We start from the raw sequence: 11,945 nt of genomic DNA on the forward strand, positions 1-11,945 counted from the left end.
ATTCTGGTCACAACTATGGAGAGAGCAGAGATTGGTACACCTTGAGAGAGAAGCAACTGGCTTCTGTGTACCATGCCTTGCTGGCTACAGAGCCCATCACATGAACAGCTCCAACCAAGGTAATAACTACCTTTCCCATCACGGGGTAGGTGTGAGACTGGAACCAATGGTCACAGAGTGGCATGGCACAGATGTCTACATTGGCCAAATGGGGTACATATTTACAACAGTGTAGCACCCTCTCTACTAGCCCCTTAAGTGGAGAACTCTAACACTTATAGGAGCCAGTGACATATACCAGTGGGAAGCAGGAAAAACTTACATTAGAGCCATTAGTAGCCAATAGTCCTTATCAGGAGGGAAAAACCTCTTTACCTGAAGATGCTTGGTATACAGACAGCTCCAGTCATGGGCAGCCCCTGAAGTGGGGGGGCTGTGGCTTTCCATCCTAAGACTGAGTCAATATGGATGGAGGACAGAGAGGAGAAGAGCAATGAATGGGCAGTGTTGCAGGCAGTATGACTTGTAATCACCCAGGAGCCCTCCCCTATAGTTGTCTGCACTGACAGCTGGGCTGTCTATTGTGGCTTGACACTGTGGACCAACATGGTACCATGCCAACTGGATGGTTGGTTGCCAGCCCCTTTGAGTGGAAGAGTTATGTCAAGACCTCTGGGCCTCTGGTCAGCCTAAGACTTTTACCATATATCTTGTGACTGCCCATTTGCCTTTGGCATCCCCAGGGAATGATGAAGCAGACACATTGGCCCAGGTGCATTGGCCAGAAGGAAAGCCTGCCTCTGATGTAGCCCAATGGTCAGTGCTTGTTGCACATGGGGCAAAAGACAATGTGGGCTGTAGACCAGCAGTGGTACTTGCCGTTGACCTTTGAAGAAGTCAGCCAAGCCTGGAAGGAGTGTCTTGTGTGCTCTAAGAGGGACTTATACCAAGTACCGCAGGAACATAGGACAATAGTAAAGGGGCCAATATCTCTTGTCAGGTGACAGATAGACCATACTGGGCCTCTGCCCATATCAGAAGGATATCAGTATGCCATGACTTGTTTGGACACAGCTACTGGCCAGTTGGTTGCTTTTTCTGCACATAGTGCAGATCAGCAAACCACCAAGAAGGGCCTAGAACATCTCTTTGCAGCGTATGGCCAGCTGCAGGTGATTGAGAGTGATCCAGGCATCCGCTTTACTGGATATGCATTATAAGAATGGGTGCAGCAATTAGGTTATAAAGTACCATATAACCCTACCAGGGTAGGCATGATAGAGAGGTAAAATGGTTTGTTGAAATCTGGCCTGAAGGCAGACACCAATAATCTATGGAGCTGTTCAGTTTGCTTATGGGCAGTGCTACGGCATTTGAATGAGAAGCCATGTAAAGGAGTTTAGAGCCCTGTGGATATGCTCACACAAATTGCTGCCTGGCATATACAACTGTACGTGCAAAGCAAAGAGGAGTTATTGAAGCCATGATATGGCCAGCACAGCAACAACCTCCTGCCAGCCCCTACTGCATTAAGCCCTGAAGACACTGTTGAATGGACATGGCCCAGACATTTTGACACATGGATCTACTGTGGCTGGCCCTTCTGGCATTTAGGGGAAAAGACCTGGAAGCTGGCCTCATGTATATTCCTGGAGTAACAGCAGAGTGGCCCCCAAAGATCATGGTAGTGTACCCAAAATGTTCAGCTATTGACTGCCTGTGCGATAGGCAAGCTATGGACTTAATCTGCTTAAGACTTTGAACCTAGCTGAATCCTCTGGCTTGAGAATTGTCATGATTTTATTGCTGTTATTATTGTATATTATTAGTCTGGTTATAATGCTCCAGTTTTCTTACACAGGTGCCATTGCCGAATATGGGGAATGAGTAGATTGTTAGGCAAGATTTCTGAAGGGTGTCCTGTGGGTAAAATTGCAGTCTTACCAGAATCTCTCACCTGGCTTTAGTGCATCTCCATATCAATAGGTGTTTCCAGGGGGTGGAGAGAAGTAGTCTCCATATCAATAGGTAATTACATGGGTGAGGGAGGGCTTATCTGGACTGGAGAGGTTGGATGGGGCTCTCTTTTTTTCTGCAGCTGGGTTGGAGAGATGCAGGATGACTGCTTATAAGAAAAACAGGTTTTTCCCACTTTATTTCTCCCTTTGAGTGATTTTGGTTCAGAGCATTTTGCAACCGGATTTCCCCCCCCTCCGGAGTTACAGTGGAGTTTACTAGTTTAATAAAAGCCATAAAAATGTGCTATTGAAAAGCGCTGGGTTTCTTGGAAGCACCAAGTCATGTAACCTTTTGTAGATCATTTAATTTCAAAAGGCAGTAACTCTTTTTTTTTTGTATTGATGAATGACTTTATATTTTACACTGAAAAGGCTGATGAAAAACAATTACTAATCCTATTAAAGAAAATGCAACATCTCAATTGAAGTATGGTAACTATACTCATTAAGTGTTATATTTTCTAAAACACAACTTGAGAACATCCAGCATGCATATTTAATCTCAGTACAATGATTTAACACCAAGTATACATGTTACAAGCACCAAGGCTAGATTATAATTATCATAGTCATCGTCATCATCATCATCGTCATCATCATGGCCAACCACCTTATTTCACAGACATATTCTTAAGGCACTTAATGGACACTACAGCTTATATTTACAGAGGGCCAGGGTCTGAAAGCACTGCTGGAGTTTATTTCAGACTCACACAGGTTTGCTGCATGCGCTCTATAAGGTCAGTGAGTGAAAGCACTCACTTTTGAAATATTTTTTTTAATGGCTGCTATGATGGTTACAAAATAATTGTAAAACAAGTTTTTATTCTTCCAAACATGGATGTGCAAAGTTTTTTAAACTATTTCAAATTAAATGACTATATTTTTAAACTTTAAGGCTTGATTTTGAAATAGGTATGATGATATAAAGGCATGGTGGAGGGATAAAAATTAGTGTGAGCCAACTCTAACCCTTCTTTTTCATTCCTTGAATTAATAAACCAGACCTACTCAACCCTGATTTTAACATAAACTTAAATTCAAGTCCTTCTATCTTCTTTCAGAAAATATTCAAATTCCCACTTAACAGTGTAACTCATTTGAATAAAACAAATGTTTAAGATAGTGACCTAACTTTAAGGAAGAAAAAGGGTTATAAACTGTCATTAAACATAAGAAATAGTCCTTCAATTATTTTGTCTTTGTTTTATTTTGTTTTCTTTCACTTTCTACAATATATGTAACTATAAACTTTTTAGTCCATATGACAAATAACATGATCCTGGTTTGATTAAGGTTCAATATTTTGATCTACACTGGTTTGAAAGATATTGAAAAGTTCTACACAGCTATGTCAATTAACTCAGGACTTAACAGCACACAGTCACAGATAAAAGTGCCCCAATCAGATTAACTAAAGACTTCCAAAACAAAACCTTTAAGGCAATGGGTTGTATGATGACGGAATAAAAATCTGAGAAACTCTTAAATTTTGGTATATGAAAACCACATAAATAAATTAGCTCAAATAGAACACTCATTTCTAGAATACAAACTGTATTTTCATCTTCTTGACTTTTCTTTGCACACTGGTCCAAAACAGAGAATGTATATTCAGATTCTAAATCTCAATGTACATTAGCTACACAGCAAACCTGTGGCTATTAACTTTACCAGTCATACATTCATTATTTAATTTCAGCTTCATTTTTTGTCATAGTAAAAACATTTAACAAGATATTTACTTTTTTTAACAAAATTTTAAGTGCAAAGTACAATACTGTTAACTATAGGCACAATGTACATATCTCTAGAACTTATTCATCTTGCATACCTGTAACTTTGTATCTATTGAATAGCAACTCCCCACTCCCTCCACTCCCAGCCCCAGGCAACCACCATTCTATTCTCTGCTTCTGTGAGATACCTCATGGACTCATTTAGTGTTTGTCCTTCTTTGATTGGCTTATTTCGCTGAGTATAATGTCCAGCAGATTCATCTATGTTGTGGCATGACAATGTTTTGAATGGTTAACTTTGGTAAAGCAGATAAGTTGCTGGCAAATGGGTCACACCCTAGTTTATCAGCTTCCTGCTCCTGCTATTTATAAGCTGTCCTACACTCAAGGCTGTGTCAGACCTGGAGATGAGATCCCTACCCGCTGTAGTGAGAACACTATTTTAATGTTAGAAACACTACTTTTTAAAAGTCAGTGTTCCCTGGCAGTCCCTCTGTAAATGACTACAGTAGCTGGGCTAAAGGTCATGACTATTATATAAAGGCTGTCCATGCATTCAAACCAGAATCCCCACAGGAACACACAAATTATACTCATCGCAGAGATGAAGCAGTCAGAAATAGCTAATGCTACTCTTGATGTTTTTTGCAAGATCAACACAGTACCAATTCTTTTTTCAAAGCAGTATTTTATCAAAAGAAAATCAACAACCATAGTAAAATATGTTCATTTAAAAGTTACCAACTATCACACATACCAAGGTACTGTAACAGAGTGAAAAAGGCTGGCATCTGTGCTTTCACATTGTATTTGTCTCCTTTACTGTCTTAACCTTTGGGCCAAAAGGAAAAAAAGAAAAGAAAAGGTCTTCTGCTCAGCCCTGCAAACCCTGCACATAAGCTTGTTGACCATCAAAAGCAATTTTGCATACAGTTTGAGATTTCTGCAAAGAGGTCCTTACCCAAAGCATGCCTCCTACAGGAGATAGGGAAATATATATGGAAATAATGATTGCCTCATCAAAGAGTTTTAGGAACACTGTAACCAGACCTAGGTTAGTGAGAGTCAACTAATCAGGACAGAGAGTTTCTCAACTCTCCTTGGACTCTAAATACACTGGTGTCTGCAGCCCTCAGTCACTCTCTGGCCTGCTCCCCATCCCTAACATAAAAGAAGCTTGCAAACAACCCAGAGTTAAAATGGTAGATTAGGACTTCCATCCACCATCTTCTCAGTATGCTGGCTTTCTGAATAAAGCCACTTTCCTCGCCCCAGTATCTTGTCTCTCAACTCACTGGCATGTCATGTGGCAAGTGGTATGAGCTTGGACTTGGTAACAGTACCTTATACTCCAGCAATCTAATTTATGCTTTAGAGATAGCTATTATTCAAATGACTGCATGGGAAAGAGAATTCCAATATACAATTAATGAATTGAAACACAGTCTCAACCAAATTCTACACTTACATATATATCTTTTCTGATTTCCAGTCCCCCTTCCTTATACATGTGCTTTCTAATTATGGGATAGGAAGAAAATTCTCCAAGGGAACATGTTTAATTAATAAAATCCATTGTTGCTTTACTTATTTTTATTTTATATTTTGATGTCATATTTTTGGTAATTTCTTTATTTACTGAGGTAGATACAAAAATGCAAAAATCTTAGTGTATATCTCAATGAATTTTGACATGTGTATACACACATGTAAGCATCATCCATATCAAGACATCAAACACTCTGTTTGCTCCTTCACCTATTTTATCTTCCTCCCCTATGGCAACCACCAGTCTTCCACTTCTGTGTTGTTTGTTTGCTCATTTGTGTGTGTGTGTGTTTTTTAGATTACACATATAAGTAGAATCATGGTATTTGTCTTTCTCCAAATAATTTCACTTTTTGTTGCTTTAATTTTGAAAAGCATAATGCAATCCAGTTTTTAAATATAAGAAAACACCATTATAAAATACCTATGGAGTTCAATTTGGGGGAAAGATTGTTCAAGTCTAAGAAAACAAACGTTAGCTTTGTTGCTGGGTAGCCCCATTTGGGGAGGTCTCTGTGCACTAGGCAAAGCTTCAACCCATAAGGTGGAGGGAGGGCTCTTGACCCTGATCAGGAAAGAATCCACGAACAGGTCAAATGAGTGCAGGTAAGAAAGGAATTCATGAAAGTGAAAGTAATTGCAAGTGTCAGAGCTGGGTAGTGTTGATGCTGGGGTTCTTGTTTGCGGAGCTGAAGAATGAGCTTCACAAATAGTCAAGGTAGGAGAGCAAGGTACAGGCTTTTATTTAGAAATAAAGTGAGAGAATAGAGCTCCTGGCTCATGCCAGGAGGGGACAAGAGAGCCCATAGTGGTGCGTTGTCTAGGGGGTTTTACAGGCAGTTGAGGATTTTTCGAGAACATGAGAAAACTTAGGGGTGGGGACTTGTTAAGTGGTCCCTGAATATTAAAAATTAACTTAATTGTAAGGAATTTCCTGCCTTGATTTATCTCTGGGACACCGGCGCCTTGGTCTGGGAGCATATCAAAAGGCTGCCTGCCCAGCCCCCAAGGTGGGCCGAGGTATTGTCTACTTGCTAAAGAATTTTGCCTCTTGAACTTCCTGGGTGTTAAAATGCAATCTTATCTTCAAGATGGAATTCTTCCTGACTTTAACCATGCTGTCTACAGCTGGGTCTGCATGCTAAGTTAGTTGCTCAGTTTGCAAAATCACCTTGTCAGATCTGAAGGAGGAAAGACAGCACATAGGCCTGGGCCTTTTAGTATGCTAAAGTGAATCTTACACATGGTTACAAATGATTAGCATAATAAAACATGAGCTACTCTTCTTTATCTGGGGAACATTAACTGATCTCACTGAAGAATGATTCCAGAGCTCAATGTTTAACATAGAGTTTTAGTAGGGGGGTTTTCTTGCATTTAGTTACATTGGTCTGACCGCAAATATCCTGTCGTGCCCTCTCCAGAAGATCTTACCCTACTCTGACTACATCCATGGTCCCTGTCACATTCCCTCCTCTACAGATAGGGACCCTAACTGCTGCTAGGGGAAAGGGGGCAATGACCACTCTGGCTGCTTCATGCTGAGAGGGGGCGCAGTAAGGGGTATAGCTAGGTCTCCATCAGTGGTTGGTTGAGAGCGCCTCAGAAGGGCACTTCTATTCCAGGTTCCATTTCTATTACTATTTGCAGTTTTCTGGCTTCTAGGCAAGATAGAACAAATCATGTTATTAAGTTAAGTAGCAATATCTGGAGTTGGATTTTCTATTCTGGAAGGACAAACTTGATGAGATTAAGAATGCATGGTACAATATGAGAACTGGAAATAGTAAAACTTTAATTGAAATGATAGGAGAAAACTAAAACCTCTGGGAAATCATAGCCAGATATTTTGAAGAAGCTAGAATTCTGGATCTAGTTTATGTCTCAATGACTAGTGCTAGGATTTAGTATGGACAAGGTTGCATTATTGAAACAATACTTTTCTCCAAAATCACCCTCATTTTTATTAGAAGTAACTAGATTAAGAAAATAATTAACACTTGGCTTTATTATTTGCATAAGTGTAGCAAGAAGAGCAATTGATTACATAGGCTCTTTTAAATGTGCTTTGCTAGAACTTTTTGTAAGGAATTTCAGACTGAAATTTTAAAGGCCTCTTGAGGCCAGAAAGCTAAGTAAGACTTGCCATCAGGTTTTACCTGCAGTACTTGTAGATTTGGGTGAATTCCTCTCTTCTCGAGGTTCCCAAGACATCCTGAGGTTCCTGCACCTGCCAGGAAGTGACTTTCCTTATTCACCTGCTAAGGCTGCTGGGAACCCTGTAAGCAAGGTACCAGGCCAGTTCTTCCAAGGGGCTTTGTTGGCTTTATAAAGTCAACCTTAGTTCCTTAAAGCTGTATATCTGAGTTTTATGCATGTGGCTCTCAGGTATGACATTCCAGTCAAAGCCTTGGTAGTATAATCTCTGTTTTTAATTGGTCCTCTTACAAGGAAAGCAGGTTCTTATTTAACTTATGCAAATAAACATACTGCCATGAAATATAAAAATCCAAAAGCTTTTAAATTCTTGAGGGGTCAGGTAGAGAGAAAGATAAATGTTTCAATTCTGCTTATAAAGGTACTGTCATTTATGAAACTGTTGTCAGTCAGCTTAAGAGAAAAAGCTTTAAACGCTTTATCAGCAACATTTGAAACAAAAAGCCACAAAATCATCTTCTTTAGTTTACTTAATCTTATGTAACTAATACTTGTTCTGCTGAAATCTAGTTCTTTACTAGTTTAGGAATAATAAAACAGTGACAATAAATGACAAAAGACTTACAAATGACAATGGTTAAAGATCTGATGAGAGCTTACTGTAAGACAGTTGACATAAGGAAATTCTGATATTTTTGTAACACAAAACATTCAGTAACAAAGTTTAGCATCATTCCTTTTGACAGTGCTTTCCAGGTAATTAAGCAGGTAATTATATATCACATAAATAAGCCAAATTAGCCAAATACTTTCTCCAATGAGAAAAAATTCCTCTGACATGTTCCAGGGGCCCTCTGGAAAATATCGGAGTTACCTATTAGAACTTAAAACTATTAGGAACGCTAATGTTTAGTAAACACTGAGAAGCAGGCTATTGTAAACTGTTACACTAGCATTCTTTAGATTGACAAATTTATGAACATTTTATAATTTCTGTAACTATGAGCTTTACAGCACAATCTCTCACTAAACAGAAAGTATATCTTCTTAGCAAAACTTTAAGGTTTTAGGTTACCACAAAGATTCTCAAGCTGTAGGTAGGTATACACATTGTAACACACAATTATTATTAAGAAGTTCACTTGCTACATTTAGTTCACTTATTCTTAACAACTATGCTAGACCACTTACAAAACCTTTACTGAATATTAGACAAAGTCAAGCCTCTAAACATTTTATTCTTAAAAGATTTAGCAGGTGATATCAACTTAAATGATTTTAGGTAAACTTAGGCAGCTGTTAACCATAAGGACATGTCTGTTTCAGTTCAACTTAAATTAGCATTAATGCTTAATATTTTCTATTAGAATTTTCTGGAAATTTTAGAATGCCCAATTTTCACAAGGGCCTGTCTTTAAATCAATTCCATTAATACCATCTGGAGGTAGAAAAATCTTTCATCTACACACTTAGACACACAAACATACAGACTGAGACATAATGACTACAGTAAAAAAGAACATATACACAGACAAACTGACACAGAGACTTGAGTTACTGATATCTAATTGCTTTTCTTTTTAGCTTATTTGACTAAAAGTATTTCAGTTTTCAAGAATACACTCTACAGGCGAGCAGTTTATGTAACTGGGTTAAGGTTTAGATGGCCCCAGACTAACAGGGCTGATGAAGGCTCTCAACTGATAGGGACTGTGTGTCTCCAGGTGGCTGGAAATGAGATGTAAACACAATTCTAGCTCCAATCATTTAAAGCCAGGCTGTATATATAAAATGAAGGAGGGATTAAACAAGTCCCAGACAAGCAAAAGTCAGGCTGTATTGCAGAAGATACATTTCTTCTGTTTCAGGGAGTCTAGTTAAAAAACTTCTCAATTTTTGAAGATAATGAACCCAAAAGTAGAACAGATTTCCATCAAAATAACTTAGAAAACTAGTTCTATATTGTAGGCTATGGGACTTTTGACTATTTTCCTTCCTTGCATTAAAATAAATTTAGCTGCATAACCTTATATTGTGTATTTCTCTCAGGGACCAAGCCTCTCCATCAGAGAGTTTGTATTGATGCCAGGCTTGTGTGCAGAAGATAAAGCACTTTTTTTCACTGTCTGGGGATCAAAATTGCTCCCAGTTCCTCAGAAGGCATGCCAGAGGTATGTCTGGCTTTAACCTTGAAGAGGATGCTCCCATCTGAAAGAGAGAGAGAGACAGGTGTGCAACACCTGGTCTGCCTCTCTCTCTGTTAGGGCATCCCCTCTCCTTGGAGCCTGGGTGATAGTGGTCAATCACCCCCTCTGCCAGGCCTACTGGATTTAACCACTCCTTACCAGCATGGCCTGCACCTTGCCTTGATTCCCCTCTTGCTTTCCCACTAAGCAAGGGTCACCTCAGAGCTCTGGATTTAGTGGGACCTTACCAGTGTGCTCCTACTTATGCCTTTTGGGAGGTTCCCTAGTTTTCCCTGCATGAGCTTTCCTTGAGAGCCCCCTTCCTGTCTGATAAGTGCAGGGATTGTGTGACTTCTTGCTGCCAGAGCCCTGATCTAAGTCACAAGCCTGTTTTGCTTTCCCGGGGCTGCAGAAAATGAAATGCCTAGCTCCAGGACGACTGCCTCTAAGGAAAGGAGATCAACAGAATAGAGCCATTTATATGTTGGTCTCAGGTTTCAGCTTGATTACTTTACACATTTCATTTACATTACACAGGATAAAGTGGCGCAGGCCTAAGAAGACGGCTTTGAATGGGGAGCAAGGGAGCTTTTCGCTAAGGCTAAAAATAAAATTCGGGGGCTGCCATGGACATTTACGGGGGGTTCTATACTCTCAAACACCAGTTTCTGCCACTGCCTGGAAATTATCTCACCAGTCACCCACTATAAGAAATCTGATCACTGAGACAAGAGGTCGGGGGTCATCTGCGACTCTCACATAGGCAGCAGCCTAGCCAGAGGTTCACTCAGCACCGTCGGATCAATCGGCCAGTGCCGAGTTCCAAGGACCACTGTCTACTAGTCTGGTCTGCCCTCGGAGTCTGCAGATTAGGATAGAAAAGTAGGAAATCGGCTCAGCCACTCCCTGACATTCCCGTCCCTCTGGAGGTGGGGGATCAAGGAGTGGCAGACACCAGGAAACCTTTCTCCCAGAGACATAAGACTAGTAGCCAACGCTAATCATCTTTTAAGTGGCTGACAGGTGCCCAGACACATTTTTATGAGATAAAAAGTACAGAATTTAGTTAGGAATAAGAGCGGAGCGTGGATCTCCTACCTTGCAGTGGTGAGGATCAGGTTCCATGAAATTGATGAAGTTAGAAGGGAGTTAGGAATGCCCCCTGCCTCACTGAGGCCAGGGCAGCCTGAAGAAGCAGGCTGGAAGTCAGAGGCAGAGAGACAGAGAGGAGCTCCTCACGGATACCCAGTTGGGCTGTCGGGGTCTGATTCCAGACATGTGGGCCTTTGAGAAGCCGCTGAAGTGTAACCTCAGCCTAGACTCTCGCAGTTGCCCATGGCTTTCCTGAGTCCCTTGCATCTGAGGAGATGCTTCTGAAAGGGAATCCTGGCCTCCACTCAGCTGACATTCCTGGCTCCCAAGGGAGATGGGGGATCCACTGAGGGAGATGCAGGGGAACCTGTCACTTGAGACTTTGAGATTGGCAGCCAGGCTAGTCCCATTTAAGTGGCTGACAAGCACTCGATTTTGTGTGCCATATACGGCTTCCATCTATAAGGACAGGGAAAGAAAAGGCAGGCTTGGATGCTGATACTCACCTCTTAAGTTATCCCAGACAAGCCCCCAAAGATGATGCCGGGGTTCTTGTTTGCGGAGCCGAAGAATGAGCTTCACAAATAGTCAAGGTAGGAGAGCAAGGTACAGGCTTTTATTTAGAAATAAAGCGAGAGAATAGAGCTCCTGGCTCATGCCAGGAGGGGACAAGAGAGCCCATAGTGGTGCGTTGTCTAGGGGGTTTTACAGGCAGTTGAGGATTTTTCGAGAACATGAGAAACCTTAGGGGTGGGGTCTTGTTAAGTGGTCCCTGAATATTAAAAATTAACTTAACTGTAAGGAATTTCCTGCCTTGATTTATCTCTGGGACACCGGTGCCTTGGTCTGGGAGCATATCAAAAGGCTGCCTGCCCAGCCCCCAAGGTGGGCCGAGGTATTGTCTACTTGCTAAAGAATTTTGCCTCTTGAACTTCCTGGGTGTTAAAATGCAATCTTATCTTCAAGATGGAATTCTTCCTGCCTTTAACCATGCTGTCTACAGCTGGGTCTGCATGCTAAGTTAATTGCTCAGTTTGCAAAATCTCCTTGTCAGATCTGAAGGAGGAAAGACAGCACATAGGCCTGGGCCTTTTAGTATGCTAAAGTGAATCTTACACATGGTTACAAATGATTAGCATAATAAAACATGAGCTACTCTTCTTTATCTGGGGAACATTAACTGATCTCACTGAAGAATGATTCCA

The sequence above is a fragment of the Manis pentadactyla genome, chromosome 8, assembly GCF_030020395.1.
Source record: "Manis pentadactyla isolate mManPen7 chromosome 8, mManPen7.hap1, whole genome shotgun sequence".
NCBI lineage: Eukaryota > Metazoa > Chordata > Mammalia > Pholidota > Manidae > Manis > Manis pentadactyla.